This window comes from Microtus pennsylvanicus, chromosome 1 (genome assembly GCF_037038515.1).
Source record: "Microtus pennsylvanicus isolate mMicPen1 chromosome 1, mMicPen1.hap1, whole genome shotgun sequence".
NCBI classification, from domain to species: domain Eukaryota; kingdom Metazoa; phylum Chordata; class Mammalia; order Rodentia; family Cricetidae; genus Microtus; species Microtus pennsylvanicus.
In genome coordinates, this window is record NC_134579.1 from 162109971 (window position 1) to 162121987 (window position 12017).

Sequence of the window (12017 nt, forward strand, 5' to 3'; positions counted from 1 at the left end):
AGAGTTCTTCTGTAACATTGAAGTATCCATCTTCAGCCTACAGGCCCATAGTATCCAGCAGACTTTTCCACGAAGCAGAAAATTTGAAAGACTGGTTCGCCTCTATTGGCAGTTACTTTCTTCTATTCTGTAGAATGTCTGGAAGACTCTTTCATGAAACGGGAACCCTGAAGGATTATCTCACTTTCTTTAGGCAAGGTCAGCAGTCATTTTTCTGTGGGTTCTACATGTACAGTTCATACATCATAACATCAAACAGTCCAGGCAAGAACAGTTTCTTGCCCAAATGGCTAACAAACTCCATAAGGAACCTCTTTGATGCCCATCATCCTCTTGAAGTAGATGGGTGATACCAGGAGCAGATGTGTATTGTTGTCATGAAAAGTCCTAAGTTTTTAAAACATTTAAATGCCATATTCTCTAAGTCTTTGAAAGGTTTGAAGAATATTTACAGATTTGAAATAAATCTCTATACATCTAGAAAACCTAACTAATATGACTATAAGCTTGACTATTATAGATGATTATCTATTAATCTGTATTTCTTAACTATACATTATATTTTTAAATGAGCTGTACAAACACAATACCTTAATCAAGAGCAGAAATATACATATAACAAAATTGACCTTAAATTTGTATCAATAAGCCAAGATTCATACAAATGTGAAGTATTCATCTTTACATCATATACCCATTTAAATATAAACAAATATTGTAAACAATCGTTTAGGGAATTTGGGTGTTGTTTTTTAGACTACTTTCTGCTGATTGGGGGTACTGTTAATCAGATCTTTCATGAGGTATCCTGTATGGTAGGTCTATCTCAGCCAGCAGTCCCAAAGCTGTCATGGATTTTGGACCATATGGGCCATTGCTTTAGGTGGTTTTGATGTGGGAATCCCTCTGTGTGCTGTAATTACCATTAGTTAATAAAGAAACTGCATTGGCCTGTTGATAGGGCAGAACTTGGGTAGCCAGGGAAAACAGAAGTGAATGCTGGGAGAAAGAAGGGTGGAGTCAGGAGAAGCCATGGATCCTCTGCCTGAGACAGACACCAGTTAGAATCTTGCTGGTAAGCCACAGACATGTGGCGATACACAGATTAATGGAGATGGGTTAAATTAAGATGTGTTAGACAATAAGAAGTTAAAGCTAATGGGCCAAGCAGTGTTTTAATTAATAAAATTTCTGTGTGATTATTTCAATTCTGGGCAGCTGGGATGAACAAGCAGTCCCCTGCAACAGGGTTTTGTTTGATCAAACCATATTAGCTTAGAAGGAATCCACAGGTTCTCATCTTCTGCCGAAACAAAAACAGAACTTCTTTTCCAAAGCAGCATATCTGTAGACTCGAATTTTGAGGTCATGATACCTTTAAAATATGTATGTTTGCTTAGCTTAGCAGCCTGTACAATAAAATCTCTCTCTGTACTTAGCTCATTCACAGACAAAAAATTGAGAGAAAACAATAATATACATAATCTAGACTCTGTGTATATTCCATCCTTACATGCTTATTTTACTTTACTCCTGTAATCTATGACTGTACTGTCTCTTTAAAGACTTTACTTTTTTATATGCCTATACTCTTTTCCTCTATCTTTCAAGCCTACATATATTTATCTAACACTATGGCCCATTTAGAGGTCTTTTCCATATGAATTTGTCTTTATTGCATTCATATCTGTAGTTATTTTTTGACCAGGAGTGCTTTTTTTCTTTTAAATGCTAAGTGGGCATGGTTAGAACCAACTCTGTGGCCCCGCCTGTGGCTCTGCCCAGTCCAACATGGCAGAGGCATGCTCATTGCCTTTGAGAGCTATGCATACTGTCCCAGCTTCAGGGTCATGGGTCTATGTCACCATTAAGCAATTTGTAACATGCTATTCATAGACCCCATTAAAATGCTCAGCCTCCTGCAAAAGCCAGAGTTGTTCATGCAATTAGCATGAACCAGGAAGCCCTCCCCAAAGAAGCTGTGAAACCTTCACTGTCAATGCTAAGTCAGGAAGACCTCTCTTAAAGGAACCATTCCTCTGCTTACTTCTAGCAAGCAGAGCCCACCAGAGAAAATGCTGCTACCAAAAAGCCATGCTTAACTCTGTTAGTTTGTGTCTAGAATTTGTTTGTGTTGTTTTGTTTTTAGCTATTCATTCTTTCAATGGGGGATATCACATTAGCCAATTTTCAGGTTAAGCCATTCTTGTCACCTTCCAAGGATAAATCTCACTTGATTGTGGTACATGATCATTTTAATGTATAGTTGAATTTTGTTTACTAGGGTCTATGTTTAAAGATAGTTATAAATAATTTATTTTTTAAGATTTATTTTTATTTGTATGTGTGTGTATTCAAAAGCTCACATTGGTGAGGAGAGGGCCAGATTCTCTGGACCTGGAGCTGTAGGTGCTTGTGAGCTGGAAACAGAACCCAGGTCTCTACAAGAGTAGCAAGTTCTCACAACATGGCCCATCTATCCAGCCCTGCTTTTTTTCTTACCTAGTTTTGGTATTAGGTGTTACAGACCTTGTAAGATACGTTTAGAAACATTCTTGCTTCAGTTTTTAGGGAATGTTCAAGAGGGATGTCATTAGAAGAATGATCGACTCTATTGCTTACTCACAGATCTTCCTTCTAAAACAGAAGTGATAGCTGTGAGTTTGGTTTTAAATATTAGCAGTAACAAAACTGATGAAGCATTGTGTAGGACTTCCTAACTAACCCTTTAGGAAATTATTTCAGAACTAATCAGGCAAAACAGGATCTTTCTTTTTTAGAGATTTAGTTTACAAAAGAAGATCAGAGAAGTGGCTATGAATTGCACTCAACTCCCAAAGAGAAGTCCAAGGGTCAGAGGCACAGGGGATGGTTAGGTCTTCAAAACAAAGTTACTCTGAGGCCCAGGCAGATAACTATTCCTCAAAAGGATGAGTGTAAAAGTCCAGACAAACCAATGCTGACATCTCTGTCCTTCATTCTTTTCCTCTGGGTCCTAGGGAATTGCGCGTACGTGTGCACGCGCATACACACACACTCGCCATCTTATGACTCCAAGCACCTATACTTTCAGAAAAGAGAAACTAAACAACCATTTAATCCTTAAAGAGGGGACTTTTAAGGGTACTGTTCTTTCTCAACATGTAAACAATATATTCATAAGGAACATGAGGTGTTCAGTTGTTAGAAATAAAGAAAATGACCAATTATAGAAAAATACTTCTTTGAGATTCTTAGTAACATTTCTTAATTTGATGGATTGGTAAGTATTTAATTGTAAGTGAAGCTACACTCAGGATTTAATCTGTGTGTGGTGAAGGCAGGACTTGGAAACATATGGCTTTGATTGTATATATCATCCTGTCTCATGAATTAATGATCACAAAATATGATGTTGGAGGCAAATGTGAAGCCTGATAATAGTTAGTCAAGTAATTAACATGAGGTTAGGAACAAATCCCAAGGCAACACATCGGAAGGATGGGCAAATGGTGGAAGGGACTGATGAACCAGAGCACTGGACTTCCCAAGGGAAATGAATTATTTAAATGCAAATTTTTACTATTATTACTCCTTAAATTGCTGTAATAAGTTCATGAAAATAAGACACCTCTCACGCTTAATGCATACATAAAAGCCCAATAAAATATTTATGAGTCACATACCAGCAGTTTTATCATTTTGCATTATAAACACAAATGAAACCTTCTTAAATCTCAGATCAAACATATTTGTCCCAATGTAGAACTGCACAATGACGTTTTGTTTGAAAACTATGGAGACCCTTAGGCACTTCCACAGCAGAATAAAACTGTTTGCACTTTGCATGGGAGATGTGAGAGCAATTGAATCTGGTTAGAGTGTGGGAAAGCAATGTAAGGAAAGCTTCTAACCCAAAACAAAGCTATTCTTAGGCACTTCGACTGCTACTGTGACGTTTTAAAGCTATTCTTTATATCAGCTACACTAGTTCCTCTCACAAGAAGTGTATGAATACATTATGAGTTAAGAAATTGGCATCTGAAAGCACCAGAGCATTTAAATATGCCAGGAAATCCCACAGATGTTTTGATGTTTTTAAATGACTTGGTTTAATGAAATAACACTTTGAATGGCTAGGAAATGGGATAGGGAATGGGAAAACTCAGTAGAAAAGATGGCTATTAATCACTTGGCATCAGTGCTTAGGCTACGAATGATTTAGCATGTTGGCATATGTCTCCTACTTGTTTTCTTAAAATATTTTAACATCTTAGAATTTTTAGTTAATATGCAAAAATGGATTTCATTATGACATTTCCATTACATATACACACATTTGAACCTTTCTAATAGTCATGTTCTCATTATTCATCTTCACCTCTCTTCCCCCTTGGTGGTCCCCTTTCCCACTTCTGCTTTCACATCATATATGTATACATATGTGTGTTTGAACGTAGATTATGAATAAGAAAACAAGTGTCATAGTTCCCCTTCACTTCATACTCCTTCTTCCCCTTTGTAGCTGTTTGAATGAGACTGGCTCCATAGCCATATTTGAATGTTTTGTTCCCAGTTGGTGGACTCTTTAGGAAGGATTAGGAGGTGTGTCACTGGGGGTGGACTTTGAGGTTCAAAAGCCCATGCCAGGCCCTCTCCTCCTCCCTCCCTCCCCACCCCTGCCTCCTGCGGGTAGATCAGATGTGAGCTGTCAGTTACTGCTGCAGTACCATGTCTGCTTACCTGCTGCCATGCTCGCTGCCACGATGATACTAGGCAAAGTGTAAAGCAGCCCTCAAATGCTTTCTTCTACGGCACCTTGGTCATGGTATCTCCACTCAGCAATACAACAGTAACTAAAACACCCTCAATAGCCCCTTCCTACTTTTGCATATATACATATATATATTTATATTCTGTCTTTGTGAGACTATGTAATCTTTGTTTTTCTGGGTTTGGCTTACTCCACTTAATATGGTGATCTCCATTTCTACCCATTTTCCCCGCAAGAGACAAAATTTCATTCTTATTTGTGGTAGAATAAAACTATATATATATATATATATACATATATATATATATATATATATATAACATTTTCTTTATCCATTCATGCATTGATTGGCATCTAGGCTGTTGTGAACAGTGCAGCAGTAAACATGGCTGTGTAAATGTTTCTGTGATGTGCTCACTCTGATCCAGGAGTGGAATATCTGGGTCATAGGGTAGAACCCCCACACTGACCTCCACTGGGTGCACAATTCACACTGCCACCAGCAGTGTGTCTCTGTTGTCATTGTTTTCTTGATTATTACCATTAGACCGGGCTGAGATGAAATCATTGACTTCATGTGCCTCTCCCTTGTGGCTAAGGGTAGTGAACATTTCCAAATGCTTATTGGTTGTTTGTATTTTCCTTTCAGGACTGGTCATTTTCCCATTATTAATATTTTCTGATGTTTAATTTTTTAAGTTCCTTATGAATATGAATATGAATCCCATCAGATGTGTATAGATGGCAAAGATGCTTCCATCCCCAATTCCATACCCTGTCTCTCCACTCTACTGAGCAGAAGCATTTTAATCCACGACGTCACATTGGTCAGTTCTTGGAATTATTTCTTAAATATCTGGAGTCCTTTTGAGAAAGTGTTTGCCTATACCTACATCCTAAAATGTTCTCTTAACTTTTATAAAGTGGCGTTGCGGGTGTTTTGTTGCTCCAGAACAGTTTGTATGTCTCTCTTGGCCTCAATCGCTTGCTACTTTTTACAAAGTTAGGTTCCAGTCTTGTTCCTTCTTCTAACATGTAAAGTACTGGAGGCCAGGGTTTGTCTAATTTAACCTTCATACCTAGTATAACTAGCGTGTGGTTCATATACAATTGGAAAAATGTCAGGTGACCGAAAAACTGAGTGTACTTGCAATAGAAGAAATAATATATATTTTCCATTGAAGAAATAACACGTAGTTTTTAGAAATTGTGTTTTATTATGAATGAGAAAGATAGGGAAGAAACCCAACATGTCAATAGCAATGGCTTATGATAGTGGAATTGCCATTTTAGGTTCTTCCATTCAATTTGTTTATAATACAGTCACAATATTTTCTAATACAAGGAATAAATAACTATTGGCACTTAGTATCCTTCCACGATGGATCATTTTATTCAAATTATAATACATGCCCATTGACCACGGCATCCCGCTCCTCGGCCCACCCACCTATTCTCTACTCTCCCTCTCCTCCATTCCCCCATCGAGGTGATGAATGGCAGCGCAGGAACAATATGATAAAGGCATGCAAGGAGGAAGGAGAGATGAAGCGATGAAGGTGTCTAACACGAGATTCCTTCAGAACCCACTCATTTATTCCCCCAGAGTGGTCTTGTGGTAGGAAATGCTTAAGGTCAGTCTGCAGTGAAGGAAGAATGCAGATCTCTGCATGTCAGAGCCAAGGGCAGGGCCATAGGGCCAAACTCTGAGGCTCAAGTTAAGAGGACCAGAAACCAGATCCAAGAGGAACTAGGGACTGATAAACAGTCCTGAACACCTTGATCAAGGGAGAAATGAAAATGGATTCATTACAAACAGTTCTTGAAGAAAATGTAAACTTCTTTTCTTCCTTCCTTCCTTCCTTCCTTCCTTCTTTTCTTTTCTTTTCTTTTTTTTTCTTTTTTTGGTTTTCCAATACAGGGCTTCTCTGTGAAGCTCTGGCTGTCCTGGAACTCATTCTGTAAACCAGGCAGCCTTCGAACTCAGAGATTCTGCCTCTGCCTCCTAAGAGCTGGAATCAAAGATGTGCGCCACTACACCCAGCTGGGAACTTCTTTTAAGTAGCAGGGTAAAATGTTTTCTGCCCTAGCTAGGGAAAGGGTGTGAGCTGTGGAAGAGGTCAGTGGCAGGTTAGGAGACAGGCGCTTGCCGATGGTGCATGCTGGATTAGTGTCTTCTCAGTTTACTTCTTAAAATAAGAATTTAGGGAGCATATTTGCTCTGTACCAGACACTAAATTAGGGACAAGGTTTTGCCATAAAATTTTAGTTATAAATATAATAGCATAGGACCTAGTTTAATGGGAAGGCAGAGGAGCTCCCCCCAAATTAGCCATTTTAGGAAAAAATACAGCAAGCAATTACACTGTTTAATTATCATTTAAAACAGAAGAATTTGCATAATTCTTCATTGCCTGTTTCTGTTTGAAAACATTAATAGGGATGTCATTAGGCGGGGAGCGCGCCAGTACGCTGAGTTCCTTAGTGGCAAATCAAAGGCCACTGTACACAATGGCCAGAAACCACCAGCTAACAGTTGGTAGGGACCTTCCACTCAAATCCTGTATCTTTTTCGTTTGTCTTGTCCGCCTCTCTCAGCCCCACCCCAAGGGAAGTGCTGAACTGCTCACGTTCTGGTGTTGCTCAAATACTCTTCAAAAATTTTAATAGGCCTACGCTTATTTTTCAGTATTTCCAACACAAAATATCTCTAAGGAAACCAGTATTCAGGTTTTCAACCAGAGACATCTTCGAATGCAAGAACTGCTTCTTCGGGTCTCTATATCCGGAATAAGTATTGTTCAAACTACCAACAGTTTCAGCAAGGGGGGTAAATGGCATTTTCATGGGCCCTCTGTTTTTACTTAATGCCGAAACTGCCGGTGGTACTGCATCGTTGAAATCAATTGGGGGAGGATTTGATGCAAGAGCAGTTACAATTGCTTTTCTTCTGTGAGATAGGTAGTTGGCAAAGCTGTTGCCATGTGCCAGGTACCGCTCCCTCGAGTCTCAGGGAGGACATTAAGGGAGGGTCCCCTCTCAGAATAGAAGTGAAATCATGCACTGGCTGGGCTTTGGCCTCCAGGGAGCCAGCGTCCATCTCTGTAATACCTTGTTTCTTGGAAATCCCTTGTGCCACACCAAAAATACCCGCCATGTCTTGGAGCCCTCGCCAGCTTCTATTTGCAAAAGCTCCAGCTCACAAAGCTGTATTGAGCATGAAGTGTTATTTCAGAGAAGAGTAAGGACTGAGAACCACACCGAACACTGAATGAATTTTTCCTTACAGGGAGTGATGGGCGGCACGCAAGGAAAATGGGTGAGATGAGGGAGGGAAAACATACCTCACATGACCTGTGGAAATATCTGCCGTGAAAGCGGACCACCCCGGATTTACAGAACGTGGCTGTGCTCTTTTATTCTACCAACGGATGGCCAACCCGCAGCGTTCTTCAGGATTCTCCTTACAGACTGATTTGACTTGGAGCTAGCTGCCGCAGCTGATCCAAGAGAAAGGCGCCTGCTTGGCTAACGCTCCTAAGCAATCACTGATAAATTCGGAAGATGTGTAATTAGCATTTCGGCGTTGATTTCTTCTTCAATTCAGATTGGGGACATTTTAATGTTCTCAAAGTCAAGGAAACAGGATTATGGAGAATGCAAGGACTGGAAGAATTGGGCTCAATTGCTACCATTTACTGTGAGCCAGACTCTCTGACCTCTACACATAAAATGGGATTCTTCCAAGGAGCAAGCAAATGGAATTACATGTACTTTTGTTGACCTTCTCTGTCAGTCTTCAATATAGATAGTAGGTTTTTAAGGTGATCAATGTTAGCATGATAATAAAACTTCAGATGATGCTCGGATCAGATATACATTCTGTCATTAAAATGGTGGTGGTAGGGTAGGATGATAAAAAGTATGATTACTGTATTTTTTCATAACAGTATGCTTTTAGTCTATCACATTACATCTATATTTTTTTGTGCTTACACACGTATTACATTTTAGTAGGATGAAAAAATAAAATCAATTGGACTCAAAATATACTAAAACTATCTTTTATAAAAATAGCGTTAATTTTGGACTTAATTTCTAGAGAAATTTTTGTTGTTATTTTTTTAAACAGGGTCTCACTGTATAGCCCTGGCTCGTCTGCAACTTGCTACGTAAATCAGGCTGGCCTCAAACTCATGGAGATCTGCCTGCCTCTGTCTCTGCTTCCTAAATGCTGGGAACAAAGGCATGCACCATTATTCCCAGCTGAAGTTTCATATTGTAAACAATTCACAATCTGTGGGAACATGGAACCCATTAGAAAACATTGCCTAGTGCCACATGAAGGTTTATGTCCTTGGTCAAGCCAAACTTCTCACATCTTTCATCTTTTGTAGTGTTTTGTTTGTCTTAGGGCTTTTCTTAGCTAAGCCAGGAGGGTTTTACGTTGTTTTGTTGTTTTGACTAGAGATTGAATTTAGGATTTTGCTAGGCAAACATTTAACTATATCCTCAAGTAGTGTTGCCCTGCCTTCTCCCTACCCCATATGTGTGTGTGTGTGTGTGTTGTTGTTGTTGTTGTTGTTGTTCTGTAGGAAGATCTCTCTCCATAGCCAGGCTGGCTTGAAATCCCCTATGTAGCTGACCAGAAGCTTGTGCTTCTCTTTCCTCAGCCTCTCAAGTGCTGGGAGTACAGGCATGAGCCACCATATCTGTCAAGAAAAGGTTCAACAGAGATGAAAAAGGAAGAAGGGACAGATGGGGGGATGGTTTTGAGTACTTGGTCCAATAGGTTCTGCCCTTCTGAGTATGTGCTATGTAAGCCTAATACACCTTGCACTCGTCCTGAGGACAGCACATGAATTTCCCTGTGTTGTGAGACAGACAGTTGGCAGAACTGCTGTCATGTGCCAGGTACCGCTCCCTGGAAGCTCAGGGAGCCTTCATTGGAGACGTGAGAATATTTCTCCAGTGCACAAGTGCTCAGAGACCCATTTGCTGTTCTTCATAGTAGAGTAATCTTGGGAGCAAGCTCCCAAGGCTATGGAGTCCAGGGCACATGGGAGTGAAGTAAAGGCCTGTGAGATGAATCTGTAGCCTCCGGAATTTCACTGTGAGTGCAGTGTGGGTGTCTGGGGGCTCATTTTGTGTCACCATCTCTTTTTTTCCCTCTCACTGCTCTTAAGAGTCCCTCTTGGCCACAAAACTAAGGGCAGAAAAATCTTAAGGCAGTCACACCAATTCTTTAAAGTCAGGGTCAACCCTTGACAAGCACCGGCTTCCTGAGCTTGTGACATGGGAGATTACAAAGGGTCTCTAGCTTGTAAGCCCCTGAACTTGTTTAATGCTCTGTTGATTTGAAATTCCTATTGCTTTCTGAAGAAGGGCTCCACTTATCTGCGACTAGGCAGTCTTCTGTTCAGAACCGCAAAGCGTCTCTAGCACGGGAGCATACGGGGCCTCTCACCCTGCTGCACGCACAGCAAGGAGAGACTGGGGACGATTAGGCCGAGGTGAAAATCAACACAGTTTTAATAGAAATTAAATTCTCTGCGCACCACGGGATGGCAGTTCAGGGGTGTTCTCTAGTTTTAGGGATAGCCATTTCTGCTTTCCATCTGGGCTGATCAGGATATTTTGAGATAGTAAAATAGAGTTTTCTAGACACTTCCCATTAGACACATAGTGTGATTACAAGGGGCTCACCGTAGGGTCTTTTGCTTTTGCTTTTTATCAGGTTAGACGACCTGTAAATGAAAGAACGTGCTAGATGACAGCGCCCATGTTAGTACAGTACCAACCTCTGTGACAGTGGAGACGGTGAGGGTCCCCGCATGCTCCCTCTCTCCCCCTAACCCCACCCTTTTGTGTCCTATCCTAAACTGTTTTTCTGAAAGCTCACCTATACGTTGGTCCTCTTCCTGCTGTGGGATCTGCTCCCATCCCATTGTGACTTTGTTCTTGGTGACTTTCCTAGGTATTAAGCTAGCTGATAATTAAGTCCTGCTAAATTATTACCTGGTGTGACCTAAGGGATTACATTACTACCTGGGATTAATGTAATGTAGGAGTTAATTTGTTGCTTAACTGCAACCAAGTCTTAAAGACACAGAGAGCCGACTTTCTCCCAGAGCCACGGTGAAGGTGTGACCACCCCAGAAGACGGCTGCTGCGGTGTCTGACGGTGTCTCTTTGCTTAAGAACTGCTGTGGCCACATGTGGTCAGAGGGGAAAACGTCCCATGCTGTTCCAAGTTCACGCTGTACTTGCCTTATTCATAGCTCACTCACACTGGTGACACAGACCATCGACAGTAGATGCACTGTGCGCGCTTCTCCTCAGCCCCTTCCGGGCTTTACCATGGAGGTGTCTGAGAAAGTGCCACGTCATGCTTATACCATCTACCCCTCTTGCCTGCAGCTGTGCTCCGTCAACTCTGCCTCCCGTCTGTGTGATGGCCGTGGTCCTGTTTAAGGACTCTGAACCCCACCTTCTCTTACCCACTCGAGGGCAGCACTCAGGCAGCGCACCCCTACTTGGAAACCATGCCATTTGCATATGTGGGTGCCTTTTCCATATCTTCACCAGCAGTCGCCATTTCCTTTTTAATCCCACTGCTCGTTCAGGGACTGAGCATCTCTTTCAATCGCTCTTCAAATCAGAAGGGCTCAGAAAGCAAACCTGGCTCTGCTCGTCCATGCCTTGCCCCCCATTCCTCTTTGGTCTGTTTTCACCAAGCTCTTCTTTGTTACCACGCTACCGAAAGGTTCCTGGTGAAGCTCACCAGTGTACTTCCTCCCGGCTCAGTTCAATGCTTTATTCCAGACCTCTCAAGATTCAATCTCTCAGCCTCATTACGACCCTTCATTGTTCTTTCCTCGCAGTCACTCTGAGGGAGATTTGGATCCTTGTGTCTTTCAGATGTCAATACCGACTGATAACTTTAACACCAGGTAAGGCGTGCAGGGTTGTGATTTTGTTTTCTGGGAGTCGCCTCTTGTAATGGTCATTGTAAAGCAGAAGCTCAGGACTTGTTTGTAGCAAGACACTAGTCTTCAAATGGACATGTCATTTCTTCCACTTACGCTACTTTTTACGCTACGTCAGAGAACTTCACATGTAAAAGAAGCAACTGCTGCTTCCCACACCAACAGTGGGTCTTGTGTTTGTCAGCGATTGTCACAAAAAAGCAGACTCTAGAAACGGGTCTGTGACCAGTGTCTTCATGCAGTTTCTGGAACTTCAGACCCCCTTGCGTCCTTGC